The 14,905-nt window shown below is 40.0% G+C and overlaps 1 protein-coding gene across 28 annotated transcripts in view; it reads right to left on the bottom strand.

The window, feature by feature from the left end:
- Positions 1 to 14,905, bottom strand: part of MAPK10 (mitogen-activated protein kinase 10) — a 313,508-nt gene that overhangs the window by 90,870 nt on the left and 207,733 nt on the right. The window lies entirely within an intron of this gene.

The following is a 14,905-nucleotide window of genomic DNA, read 5'->3' as shown; positions in this document are numbered from 1 at the left end:
AGGGGAGGGCAGTTGGGGGGGACCAGGTCTGCAGGAGAAGGCAGTTGGGGGTAACCAGGCCTGCAGGGGTAGGCAGTTGGGGGGAACCAGGCCTGCAGGGGACGGCTGTTGGGGGGAACCAGGCCTGCAGGTTAGAGCAGTTAGGGCAGCCGTGGGCAAACTACGGCCCGCAGGCTGAATCCGGCCCGTTCGGCTGTTCTATCCGGCCCGCGGAGCCGAAAGAGCGGAGGGTTCTCTTGCTCTCCCCTCTGCTCCTTTACTTTGAATTTATATTAGTTCACACAAACACTCCATCCATGCTTTTGTTCCAGCCCTCCGGTCCAGTTTAAGAACCCATTGTGGCCCTCGAGTCAAAAAGTTTGCCCACCCCTGAGTTAGGGGCAACTAGGCCTGCAGGGGAAGGCAGTTGGGAGCAACCAGGCCTGCAGGGGAGGGCAGTCGGAGGGACCAGGACTGCAGGGGAGGGCAGTTAGGGGTGACTGGGCCAGCAGGGGAGGGCAGTTGGGGGCAACCAGGCCTGCAGGGAAGGACAGTTAGGGGCGACCAGGCCTTCAGGGAGGGCAGTTAGGGGCAATCGGGTTGGCAGGGGAGCAGTTAGGCATTGATCAGGCTGGCAGGCAAGCAGTTGGGAGCCAGCCGTCCTGGATTGTGAGAGGAATGTCCGACTGCCCATTTAAACGGGCAGTCGGACATTCCTCGAGGAGTCTCAGATTTGAGAGGGTGCAGGCTGGGCTGAGGGACACCCCCCTCATGCACGAATTTCGTGCACCGGGCCTCTAATGTATATATATATATATATATATATATATATATATATATATGGGTAACATATATATAATATATATATTAGAATCCTACTCAGATACTCTCTCCTTACATCACAGGTCAACAAGGCTGTGAATAAAGATATAGAAGCATGGAACAGACTTTTGAATCTCGGAGGGAAGGAGAGAGTGGGTGGGAAGAGACCAACCAAAGAATATATATATATATATCCATTCCATGGACATAAACAATAGGGTGATGTAGGCCTGGGGCAGGCAGGCAGGCGGGGGGAGAGGGCTAGAAGGAATCAATGGAGTAAAAAGGGGGACATATGTAATACTTTCAACAATAAAGATTTTTAAAAATAAAAAGTGAGTGGCCAATATAAAAAAATTCTACTTGCAAGAATATAAATAAAAAAGAAAGAAAGAAAAGGAATTGTGGCAAGAATACAACATATAATAGCATCAGTGAGTGAGGACAAGAGAAGAAAGTGCTCAGCTTCCCCCCTAGCCACGTGACTGTGTGCGAGTCATTTCACCTCTCTAGGCTTGCAATTCTCCCCTAATCTTATGTGATAGTTAGGTGTTCTCTCGGTTCATCATTCTTTGGTTATTTTATGTGGACATTCATGTTTTCCCCATTCAAAGGTACCAGTTGTTAAGGTGTGATGTTGGTTGCCATGAAAGCACAGGTTGGTTGAAACTCAAAGTTCCCTCATTAACTATAAAGCTCAAAATAGGGAATGCAATCAGAAGGGATTTCAGATGCATCAATAATATTTATTATTTAAATACAAACATGGAAATGAATGTCACTTACATTTGAAGCTTTCAAGCTATTTGAGAATGATCATTTACCATGCTTTGAAAAAGCAATCAATATATCGTCCTGTTTCTCCCATTCTCGGAATACATGGGTCTGGGACAAATGAGGAAGTTGGCCTCTTCTTGCTATCATACCTAATGACCTACTCACAAATGTTTTTCCCATCCCCGCAACTCTTAAGTTGTGCTGAATTGTCTGAGTTGCCAGGAAGGGTTGTCTTAGTTTCCAGGAATGACATAGCAACTAGTGTCCCCACAACAATTAATCTATTGAATTGGAAGTGACATTTACCATTTAAGGTTAATGCCACTAAGCTGAAAGACAAACAAAAAGGATAACTGTGTTGTAAGATAATGATACACTCACAGGATAAGGCGGGACAAAGTCTCAGAGTTCCTCTGACCCATGCCTCCATTTAGCACTTATTCCTCTCCAAAATATCTCCATCAAAAGTCTGACCAGTCTTTCCTTGAGTATCTCCAAAAACTTGAGCCCCTTTAACATTAAGGCAGCTCCTTCTGCTGTTGAACAGCTCTGAGAGTTAGAAATGCCATTATTCTACTAAGCAGAGTTGTCTTTCCATGGAATGTATTGATTACTGTCTGCCCTGCCTTCCAGGGCAACTTAGAGTGAAGTATTTCCTTTTCCTTATGATAGACCCACAATGCTTGAAGTACGTTAAAAGACTGAGCACAATGCCTGGCCTATAAGCACTCAATAACACTTAGCTTTTCTCCTAAATCTTTTCTTCCTTAAGCTAAATATCACCAGTGTCCTACCTCCATTTGTCAGAATGTGATTTCAAAGCCCATCACCATCTGATCAGTTTCCTCGGAATATATTCCAGTCTGTGAATATCATCTGAAAATGTGAGCCCTGCACTAAATAAACATTGTTACTCCAGGCATGGAGTGTCAATGAAGGGTAAGGCTATCAACTCTCTCAGACATTCAGTTGCTCGTTCATTATGTTGACACGTTAATATAGGGAAGTCTATCCTGGCTTCTTTGATAACCACACATAGCACACTATTGACTAACAGTGAGCATATGTGAAATGAAAATGTTGCCTTTAAAAAAAAAAAAAACCTGTGCTGCTATTTAACTCTATATGTCAGCACTGGTACTTCTGTTCTTATTTGTTCTTGTTAACTTACCAATGGAAGCACAGGTAAAGGAATCAGATGGACCTGCAGTCTATAGGTAGTGCACGAGGACAACAGTAGATTTGGAAATACAGAAATTATAATTTCTAAGGTTAAGTAATTTTACCAGCAGTAAACTGATCAGAATAATCACCTTAGAGAAAAAAAAACAAACACAAAAAACACCTAACTTTTAATCCAAAACAACTTAGTTGAAATCATTAAAATATCTAAAGAAAGAATAGCAATCAGTCATAAAAGTGTATAAAAAGGAGTTAGAAAGGCAAATTCTGACACTGCCTGGACAAATAAGAGATTGCCTCCCAGGTAGATCAGGGGTCCTGCCAGCCATCAGATGTTTGCATTCCTGTTGTGACTGTCAGAGACTACAGACTGTTAGCATTCTGATCAGTGTCTACTCGGGCTGATTCCATCCTCTGCAATCAACGTTCTGCTTGTCAGGCTCTCTTTCAGATGTTGCAGGCAAGAATAGTGTCTATATTTGGTCAGTTTGACTGTCACATTTCTCATCTATAATAATGAGAGCATAATATATGAATTAGACTGGATGTCCTTCTGGACATCCTTCTGGACGAAGCCAGGGCTGCGAGGGAAACCTGGTCCCTGCCGGCAGTCGAAAGGAAGCCTGGATCCCAGGTGTCTGCCCGTGGCCAGAGGGAAGCCAGGGTCCCAGGTGCCAGAAGGAAGCCAGTGCTGCCAGCCAGGGAAGGAAGGCCTACTCTTGCACAAATTTCGTGCATTGGGCCTCTAGTAGTTTAATAAATTGGCATCTGGTTTTATTATGTGAGTTTTAAGTGAAGCTTGTCAATGTGAGTTTGAGTCCGTGAGATACTGACCAGATCCTGCAAGATAATGGGCCAGCCCTAGACTTCTTGTGGGATAACTAAGAATGGCAATTCCCCAGCTTTCTGAGCAGTCACGACACTGGCCAGTTTCTCTTAGAAACGTAGTAGCATTTTCTCTCCCTCTGTGACCTCTTCCTTAAAGCAATTTTGGGTATGAATCTCAGTACTGCTGCTTACCTGACACAAAGCTATGGGCAACCCACTTGCACTTTCTGGCATCAGTTTCCCCATATTTATAATGGAGATAATAACAATTTCATGTATCTATAGTGCCTTGCCTAGTGTGAGCACTCAAGAAATACTGACTATGGCTAGTTTTAAAAGTCAATGTCCTTGCTGGAGTCATTGTGTAATGCAGGGCAAGATCAACATAAATTTCTACAGTGTGTGTTATAACTGGATATTTATCTACTAATCAGCATTTCTTAATCTGTCTGTTAATTACAAATCCATTTAACTATACCACTATCTTGACCACATTTCACAAGTTTGCCCCATTATATAAAAGTTTGAGGCAAAAGCCTTGTTAAAATCTAGAAACATTATAGCCATACAGTTCTATTACTTATCACTTTAATAAGCTATCCAGTATGGTTTTTTTAAAGGAACTCTCTATTCCCAGTGATTAATGGTTCACAGGGTTATCTTTTTTAACCAATAGAGAACCAATGTCAACAGGTATCTCTTATCATCTCTTTCCTCCCTCTGAAAGAATAAGAATATTGCCTGTCTAGAGTTGTGTGGAATGCTGTGGTTTGGCTCATTGAACTTCCATTTGACCACCTTGGATCATGTCTGCCTTCATCAAGGAGACTTAAGAGTTAAATATATAATTCGCAGATGCTTTTATAGCTAGAGCTCTGGATTCCAATAAGGTCCTGTGACACTGATGCAACTATGCAAGATTTGTAGGTAGAAGTGAGGGTGGTCATCTTCTAACACTGCTTGGTTGGCAAGCAAGGTCTCATGGAGATGTGAGATCTTCTTCTGAAGCAATGATTGACATCACCCTCCAGAGTCTTGGCAGGAGGAGTTGAGGCACAGGCTGCGGTGGACTCCAGGTTCCAGGGGGCAGTCACTAGCACGATGGAGTAGTAACAGCAGAGGTGATGAGTGCACAGTTCCAGCTCTGTAATTCCCAAACCTCTGTTACAATCAGGCATTCTGGAAACTCCATGGTCTCGAAGGTAGAAGCTTTCCTGATGAGTCTGCTCTGGCATGTCTGGGAGTCATTTGGGAAACCCAGACTAGTGCTCACCTCTCTAGGCCTTCCAATGATTTTGCAAGCACCCAATTTACCATGTTAAATCTCTGCCTACTTTAAATGTTTCTGTCTCCTGCCATGAACCCAGGCTGACACTACAGTCTTTCCCATTTTCTGTAATTCCTGAGTGATTACTGGCAGCAGTTTAGCAAATACATCTGCACATTGGCATCATTGGTGCTGTACAGTAAGAAATTAATGTCTGAAAGGTTTTTGTTACTCCTGAGTCATCTTTTTTTTTAAGTCTTAGTCCATAGACTCTTATTTTTTTCTTTTAGTGGTTTCTCATTCTTTTATCTTCATGCAAGTAATAAAATGTCACAGCAATTTTGCTGAAAATATTCCAGAATTTTTTTTTACCTACAGTACTAAGTCAGCTTCATTTCTACCAGGTTTATTCATAAAAGTAAGATACAGCCTTCTGTTGGCATTCTCCTACCATTTAATACAGTTCTATGATGCTATAAAGCTGTTTATCTCCTTAAATATATTTATATAAATAAACACACACACACATACACCCCTGCAGATAAATCTTATTTTCAATATACTTATCAGGTGTGTTTTTTTCTGGAAATTGCAGGCACCTCTTGTACAAATATCTTTCTTCCTACATTATAATAATATATTTGATCATTTTTTGTTCCCCTTACCTTTCACATTTAAAAATCTTCTTGATCATATTAACATTTAATTAAGAAAAAAAAACCACAAAAACCAAAGCAAAACAAAAAAACACAAACAAACAAAACAAAAGAAAACAAAATCCCTGGTCATCATGAGAACTTTATCTCTTAAAAAAAAGTCTCAGAATAGAAAATGGTGGCTGAAGAGGCAGCAGTGTCATGCAATTCCTCCTAGGGCCAGGCCAGAAAAGCAACTAAATTGGAGAACATCCACCTTGAATTAACCAATTAGACACAGCTGAGGAGACAATTTTCAATAAGAAAGGGCAGAGGATGCCTAGAGTTCACCGCTTGCCAGCCATAACCCATGTGGAACTACCACCACGCCCCAGCAGTGAGTAGCGCAGTACCTCCCAGCAGGCTTCCAGACATCTGCAGGATGCACGTGCCACCAGACTGAGCTCCCACACCAGGCCTCCTCATCAGCATGCTGGGACCCAGCATCCTAGGATCTGGCTCCAAGATCCTGCAGTGAGTGCAAACCAGGGGGAACCCTGCACCCCATCCCCACCCTGGACCCCAAAACCGTGTGGCTAGCCTGACCTGGAGCCACCTGGTGCCTACTCCACCCCAAGCCCCAAGACCTACTGCTGGGTCCCCAGAGCAACCTAGAGCATGCTCCACTCTGGGCCACAGGAGAGAAGGGACTGTGCAACCCAGAGCAACCTGTGTTACCCAGAGAAACTGGTGCCTGCTCCACACCTGGAACCCTGCTGGTGTGACCCAGAGCAACCCACACCTGCTTCACCCTGGCCAGAAGGGGTGACCTGGAGCAACCCAGTGCACGCCTCACTAAGGGTCACAAGAGAGCTCTGACTGTGCGACCCAGATCCACCTGCACCTGCTCCACCCCAGACCTTGGGACAGTCTTGCTGAGGCCATCTAAGCAACCCAGCATGCACCTCACTCTGAGCAGCAGGAGAGCACGGACTGAGTGACCCAGGGCAACCTGTGCCTACTCCACCCTGAGCTCAGGGTCTTGGTGCTGGGGCTACACAGAGCAACCCAGCACACACCTCACTCCAGGCCACAAAAGAGTACTGCCAGGGTGACCCTGAGCAAGCCCAGCAGGGGCCACAGGACCACGCTGCAAGTGTGCTGCCAGAGGGACCTGGGGTGCCACCTTGCCACAGGTGCTGGGGCCGCACAGCAAACTGCATGCCAGAAAGCTCTGGGTCCTCACAGGGAGTCACACACCAGAGGAACTGTGCATGTGCTCCCACCACCCTGAGCATGTGAAGCAGACAACTTAGGGACCAGATCCATGGGAGAAGGGGATATAACTCAGAGCAGAGTTAATAAAGGCATGAAACTCAAGGCAGACCCAGCCTCTGGGCTAATGATTTCTGGACAATTGCCCTGACAGGGTCTTCAACCTCTCAAACCCCAAACAGGGTGCCCAGGGCCAGAGAGACAGCAAAAATGGGGAGACAAAGAAACAACCTCCCCAGGAAAGAAAAGGAGGAATTGCCAGAAAAGGAACTAAATGAAACAGAGGCATGCGATATGTCAAAAAAGAATTCAGAGTATGGGTCAGGCGTCCTCAAACTATGGCCTGCGGGCCACATGCGGCCCACTGAGGACATTTATCCGGCCCACCGGGTGCCGCTGCCTGTCCTGCTTAGCAGCCGACTCGTCCCAGGCCCGCAGTGCACATAGGAATTTGTTCATAGTGGTTTTTTTTTAAACTATAGTCCGGCCCTCCAACGGTCTGAGGGACAGTGAACTCGCCCCCTGTTTAAAAAGTTTGAGGACCCCTGGTATGGGTCATACAGTTCATAAATTGGATAGATGAGAAAATCAACAACTTATGTAAGAATCAAGAGGAAATAAAAAATTATATAGCTACAATTAAAAAAAAAAAAAAAAAAAAAAAAAAAAAAAAAAAACACAATGGAAGGTTTCAACAGTAGACTAGAAGAAGCAGAGGACCGAATTAGTGAGTTAGAAGATAGGGCAGAAAAACACACCCAATCTGAACAGCAACTGGAGAAAAAAATTAGAAAGCAGGAGGAGAGCCTAAGGGAGCTTTGGCACAACATGAAATGAAGTAACCTGCAGAGGGAAGGCAGGGGAGGAGCGGTGGTAAGAGATCAACCAAGGGACTTGTATGCATGCATATAAGCATAACCAATGGACACAGACATTAGGGGGGTGAGGGCATGTGCTGGGGGGTGGGGTGGCTGGTGAGAGGTCAATGGGGGAAAAGGAGACATATGTAATACTTTAACAATAAAGAATTTTTTAAAAGGTGTCATTGGAGTACCTGAAACATCATAAGCTATAGCCCAACAAGCCAAATTCTGTCCTGAGATGTACCCCTGCACCTCTATTGCTCTTTTTCCATATTCCCACATTCTCACTTTGACCTTTTCCAGAGGCCTGGACATTAGTTGAAAACTATAAAAAAAATGTGCACCCAGTGCCCTCAAATATCTTATTTTCATGCCCAAACATTACCACTGAGATACTGATTCCACAATGACAGCCATGCTGGTGAACTCAGGCTCTTAGGGTTGTTTCTCCTGCCTAGCCCTATCCTGTGATTCAGGTTTCAGCCCAAGTGTCCTTCTCAGTAGATACCCTCCCTATTCACCCCATCAGAACTCAATAGTTTCAGGTTTGTTTGTTTGTTTGTTGGGTTTTTTGTTGGGATTTTTTTTTATTGGTTATTTTTATCTTTGAATAGATTGGCTGTATCATTTTGGTTATATTTTGTTAGGGATGTTTTGATTACAAGTAATAGAACTCTGACTAATAGTGACTTAAGTAATAAAAACATTAATTATATAACAGAAAGTAGAAGTAGGCATATCCAGGTTTCATGGATACATTATAACTTTTGTGAGCCCCAAGCACTTTGTGCTTCTGATTTTCTGCAAATATGTTCTCAGCATATTGGAGAAAAAAGCCAATTATAGAACTGCATTAATTGCATCAAAGGGAAGTGTAGGTGCTGTGATGCATGCTAAGATTCCCCTCAGGAATAAACGACTTATTGTCCCAGCAGCTGGAAGTGCTGTTGCAGACATTCCTGAGCTCTTACCCTCCTTCAGGTACAGCTTCTGCTCTCTTCATAGGCAGCCTTCATTCAGTGACTATTGAACATGAAATTATAACAGCCTGGCCACACCCCAACTCAGGCTCCTTCCATTTTCGGAACTCCTGGAAGGGTCAGATAAGGCTTCTATTGAGATTGCATTGCAGCTAAACTTCTGTCTGCTTTCTTTCCCTTCCATTTCACGGGAGTTAACCCCAAGTACACTTTCTAATAAACCTCTCACAAGTGATCACCATCTCCAAGTGTGTTTTTTGTGGAATACTACATTTGACAAGCAGTGATTCATGTTCAAATACAGCAATAAACCACGGAGTTCACCTGGATCTTTCTCTAAGTAAAAGGTAGCAAAACTCAGAGCTCAACATCAAGAAAAGTCATTTCACCTGTGTAACAAACTAACCTAAATGATCAAGCCCAGTTACACAGATTCTTATTAAAACCATTTTGCACTTGATGGACAACACAGTTGAAACTAGGCAATGTGTGGGGCTCAAAAGCCAAGCGCTCAAAACAGAGCTCTTCCAAACACTAGAAATTGAACTGCTAGTATTTTATAGCTCTTCAGCGAACTAGTGATGGGGAGATCACACAAAAACATGATGAAGGTTGGGAACCATGCTAAATAAATCATCACCACAGAAATTAGAGCAGGAGACAAAATTAATATCCAGAAATCAAGTGCATTTTTGTACCCAGTAACAAACTATCATAGAGAGAAATTAAGAAAACAATCCCATTTACAATTGCATCAAAAAAATAAAATACCTAGGCATAAATTTAACCAAGCAGGTGAAAGACCTATCCTCTGAAAACTATAAGACATTGGTGAAAAAATATTGAAGATACAAATAAATGAAATGGAAGTATATACATGTTTACAGATGGGAAGAATTAACATTATTAAAATGTCCATACTACTCAACACAATCTGCAGATTCAATGGAAATATCAAAGAGATTCTGGAAATATCAGGGGGTACTAGAAATATAAGGGGGAATACTTTGTAAAGTATATGATTATCTAATTACTACATTATGCACCTGAAATGAATGCAAAATAATAATGAAGGTAAACTTTAATTTAAAAATTAAAATATAAAAAAAAAATTTAAAAATAAAGATGCTTCAGCAAGGTAATTTCCATTTTCTTGGCATCCTTCATAATTGTGATTGAAGAACAACTTTTTGTAAACACATCCTAATTTTTAGATGCATTTTTTTTCTGCAAAATCACTTGGAAATCTTTAATCATAGTATTCAGTAAATGGAGTACCAAAATATTTTAGCTCTTGAAACTTCTAGGGAATAGCTATTATCATAAGCAAAACTTGCAATAAAAGCACACTAAAATGTGCTGAAAGAAAATGAGGCAAGAAAGGAACTGAACATATCAAATATTGAATTCTCAAAGGAAAAGATTTAATTTTTTAATTCCGTAAATATGCCTTAATATAACTTGTGAGAATAATTTTTAGATAGAGTTCCTAATTTTATAATACATTTATATTCTCTATAGGATTTGATAGAATTCCTAATTTCAGAATATTTTATGTTGCACTTCATCAGAATATTATAAAGGCTTATATTTTTCCAACATCTAAATTTGGCAAACCATTAACAAAATCATAAATATAGGCAACGTCTCTGAAAAGTTCTGTCTTACAATATTATTAATTGATAAAGGAATTCTAAATGAAGAAGGGCAGTTTCTGTGAAAAAACCTGGGCTGTACCACTTATATGTAATAATACAAAAATAAACTAGAATTGAGAATATATTTGTTCTTATCAGGCATCTTAGCCCATTTGGAGACTATTTTTTAAATAAAAAATATTAGGATCTATATTGAAGGTGTCACTAGTTATTTAAAATTTAGTAATCATATTATGCAATTTTGAAGATTTCCAGAAATTATCAAAGGTTAAAAATAATAAAATCATATTTAAAAAATGAGTTCTTCTGAAAATACCAGTAAAACACTGTTAGAGACAGATAGGGCTAAACGGAAAGTTTCAGTTGATTAAAATACATGAGGACATATCAAGAATAGTCTTCTCATGTTATATTTTTAATATTTAGTCAATGAATATAAATAAATTTCATTTATATTTTTAAGAATAAGTTAACCGAATTTCAATAGCACTATTTTTACATCCCCAAATTAGAGATAACTCATATGGTCCCCTGCCACTCACGACCATTGTGCTTCTGGATAAAGAGGCTTTTGCACATTGTTTCTATAAGATGGAAGAGGCAGAAGCAAGAGACCGCTTTTCCAAGGTTACTGCTACATCCCTACCTTTGGTCCTTTCCTGGCAATAAATTTAAAGTGTGATTTATATTCAATATTTTGTAATTTTATTTTTCAGTTAAAATTTAGATTCAGTATTGTTTCAGGTACACAGCAAGAGGTTAGAGAGCATATAATTTACAAAGTGATCCTCCCAATATTTCAAGTACCCACCTGGCACCATACTTAATTAAATATTTTTATTTTAACAAGATTTTTTCTATCAATCTACATGGCAACTCAGGTGAGTATTAAAGCCTGGATGATGTCATTTAACTATGGAGTTGAAGTTTATTGAGCACATCACCTTAATTTGTTCAAGTAACTACCCTGAAACAGTAACTAAAGTTGGCCTTGTAGTAAGAATGTGCTGTCTAAAATTAACAAACTAAAGATAATAAGATGCCCCTTTGGCTCACAGTTTGCTACTATGTCTTGACACCTGCAAAATTGACTAGACCCATTAAGTGACCCACAAGAATCACAAATGGTTCCTGCCCGTAGGACATACAGTTATGACAGGAATAAACGTCATTGCCAGGCCCAGGGGCCTACTCTCTTGCTCCAAGGCTGCCCCAGCACAAGGCTCTGGCTTTATGAATGCCCTCCCAGTCTGAATGGCCCCAAACATCTCCCAACAGGTATGTGTATTAGCTATTATTTATGCCCCCCTGCACTTCTTTCCGTTACTACTCTGGCCCTCTTTGTGTACTATTTATCTTTATTCACTTCCCCATGCTAATATTGATGAAATTGAACTCTGCAACAGTTTGTATTTGTACCATCATTATGGCATACTTATATATTGCCTTTTATTGCTTTTGTTTTTTCTGTCCTCCAAGTTGTTGTGCTCCTTATGGTTGTTTTGCTCCTTAATGACCCAAATCCTGACAGATTTGGCTCTGTATCTCCTACATGTTTGTTAAATGAAATTATATTTGTAATTGCTAAACATTTATTTCCAGAAATTTAAATGTTAGGAAGAGGGCATTATAAAAGCTAAAGGAGACAAAAGTTTAAACTGAGCAGCTATCTTAAAATAATGCTGTGTTACACAAATGCCAAAACATTATCTATAGCTAAAATATATTTCTCAAAGCTCCTGACACACAGATATAACTGTCTGTTGAACACCTCTAACTTGATGACTCGGAAATACCTGAAAATTAATAGGCCCCAAGCAACAAATCTTTGATTTCCCTCTTAATGTTAAATTGCCCTCCTCCAATCTTTCCCTTAAATACCCATTTGTTCAAGTTTAGAAGGAAACTCAGTTTTACTCTTTTCGCATCTCCTCCCCTTATACAACCATGAAGATGGCTTATATTTACCTTCAACGTATATTTCCCGATCCACTAAATTCTAACTCTATTTATTTATTTATTTATTTATTTATTTATTTATTTATTTATTTATTTATTTATTTATTTATTTATTTTGGTGCCGTGACTCAAATACAAACCAAGTCTAACTCCATTCCATTACCATGTTGTCACATGTACTACAGACTGCCCCTTACATGGTCTCTTTGCATTAATGTGTGCTTCTTTCCAATTCATACTTCACCATCCTCAGTCTCATTATATCTAAATTGGGCTATCACGGCCATATTATTTTGTGTCTGAGAATCCTGCTTAATTTGAGTCCTTATCAGAAAACTCTTGATTATAACAGTATTAATGAAAATAACTTATAAAACTTCATAAAGTTGTTATGAAAATTAAGTTAGGTTCACTTAAAAAACAAAAACAAAACTTGTACCACTGCTTGATTGTAAGTCCCATGAGGGCAGAAGCCAATGAGTCTTGGGCACCATTTTCCCCCAGGATTATTGAGATGTAATTGACATTCAAAATTATATTAAGGTGTATGACATAAGTATTTAATATACATATATATTACAAAATGATGACCACAAGTAGAGTTAATACAGAATTACAAATATTTTTCTTATGATGAGAACTTTTAAGATCTACTCTTGTAGGAACTTTCAAGAATACAGTATTGTTAATTATAGTCACCATGCTGTGCATTACATCCCCAAAACTTACTTATTTATAAATGGGAGTTTGGACATCTGACTACCTTTAACCATCCTCCTGCTCCCCTGACCTTCATTTCTGGCAAAAACCAATCTGTTCTCTGTATCGACGAGTTCAGTTATTTTTTATTCCACATGTAAATCATACACTATTTGTCTTTCTCTATTTGACTTCACTTAACAGAATGCCCTCAAAATCCATTCATGTCACAAATGGCAGGATTTACTTTTTTTTTTTAATATATTTTATTGATTGTTTACAGAGAGGAAGGGAGAGGGATAGAGAGCTAGAAACATCGATGAGAGAGAATCATCGATCAGCTGCCTCCCGCACATCTCCCACTGGGGACGTGCCTGCAACCAAGGTACATGCCCTTGACCGGAATCAAACCCGGGACCCTTCAGTCCACAGGCCGACGCTCTATCCACTGAGCCAAACTGGTTTCGGCTGGATTTACTTTTTTTATATGGCTGAATAATATTCCATTATATATACATTTTCTTTTTTTGTTTTATTTTGTTTGTTTTTTGTTAATCACTTGAGGATATTTTTCCATTGATTTTAGATAGTGTGAAAGGGAGAAAGAGAAACATCAATGTGAGAGAGACACATTGATTGGTTGCCTTCCGCAAGTACTCCAACTGGGGCCAGAGATCAGACCTGCAACTCAGGTTACGTGCCCTTGACTGGAAATCCACGTCCCTTTGGTGCACAGGCCAACACTCTAACCACTGAGCGACACTGGCCAGGGAAAATATACATTTTCTTTAACAATTCAGCCATCAATGAACACTTAGTTTATTTTCATGTGTTGGGTATTGTAAATATGCTGCAATGAGAGTCTTGTTCACCTCAGCATTGTGAGTATAGTTTAGCGTCTGGCATATAGTTGACCCTACATAAGTACTTGTTAAACAAGTAAACTAATAGATGATTGAAGTACTCCTAATAGTAGAGCAGAGTGAATTTATAGCTCTCAGAATTTTATAAACATGAGTCAAATAGTTTTAAAGTATGTAAGTGTTATGCTTCATCTTTAAATTCATATAAAATCTGTATTTTAATTCCATATGTATCCATGTTTGTTTTAATATAAAATCTCATTTTCCCATCAACATTTCAATCTTGACTTGAAATGTGAGTTCCAGGAAGACCTGCAATGTTTATCATGGGGCTTGAGCACTCCTGGCCCACTGCCCTGCACCCCTCCCTGCCCACCCTGAGGCACAAAGACTCCAGTTTGAAAATGGACTGGGTTTTGTTTTGTTTTTTACCAAAATTTTATTAGTATTTTTATATAGCAACAATGTGACTTTCTCCAGTAAATATTTTCCTAATATCAAATCATTTATCAGGTTCACTTTAGCAAAATCAACTAGATTCATCCTCACTGTTGATTTGAAGCCTAGGTAAATCCAAAATGGGAACAGTTGATATAATTGTTGACACTAGCTCAAAAGAGAACTATCAAATCTCACATGATCTTGCTTATATGTGGAATATAATGAACAAAATAAATTTACAAACAAAATAGCTCCAGAGACCTGGAAGCATGCAACAGACTGAGGATTCTCAAAGGGAAATGGGTGGGGTGCGAGGGGGAGGAGTGGGAGCAGGAAGGAATTACCAAAGAATGTATATGCATATACGCAAAACCCATGCACCCAGACAATGGTGGGGTAAAGGCCTAGGGAAGAGGGGGGATTGGGGAAAAGGCCTAAGGAAGAGGAGGAGAGGGCTAAGGGGGCGGGGGGGGGGGGGAGGGGGAACATCTGTAATACTTCAACAATAATGATAAATTAAAAATAATAATAATAGTAAGTCCTAGGGCTGTCATGTACATCATGGTGACTATTAAAGAATAAAAATAAATAAATGGTAAAAACACAAAAGGAGAGAGAACTATACATAAGTCATTTTGATTTTACTGTAGTGTTTTTCCAGTAATCCTAGAAACCAA

Source organism: Plecotus auritus (genome assembly GCF_963455305.1).
Source record: "Plecotus auritus genome assembly, chromosome: 1".
In the NCBI taxonomy this organism is placed as follows: domain Eukaryota; kingdom Metazoa; phylum Chordata; class Mammalia; order Chiroptera; family Vespertilionidae; genus Plecotus; species Plecotus auritus.
This window is presented reverse-complemented; position numbering and strand designations above follow the sequence as displayed.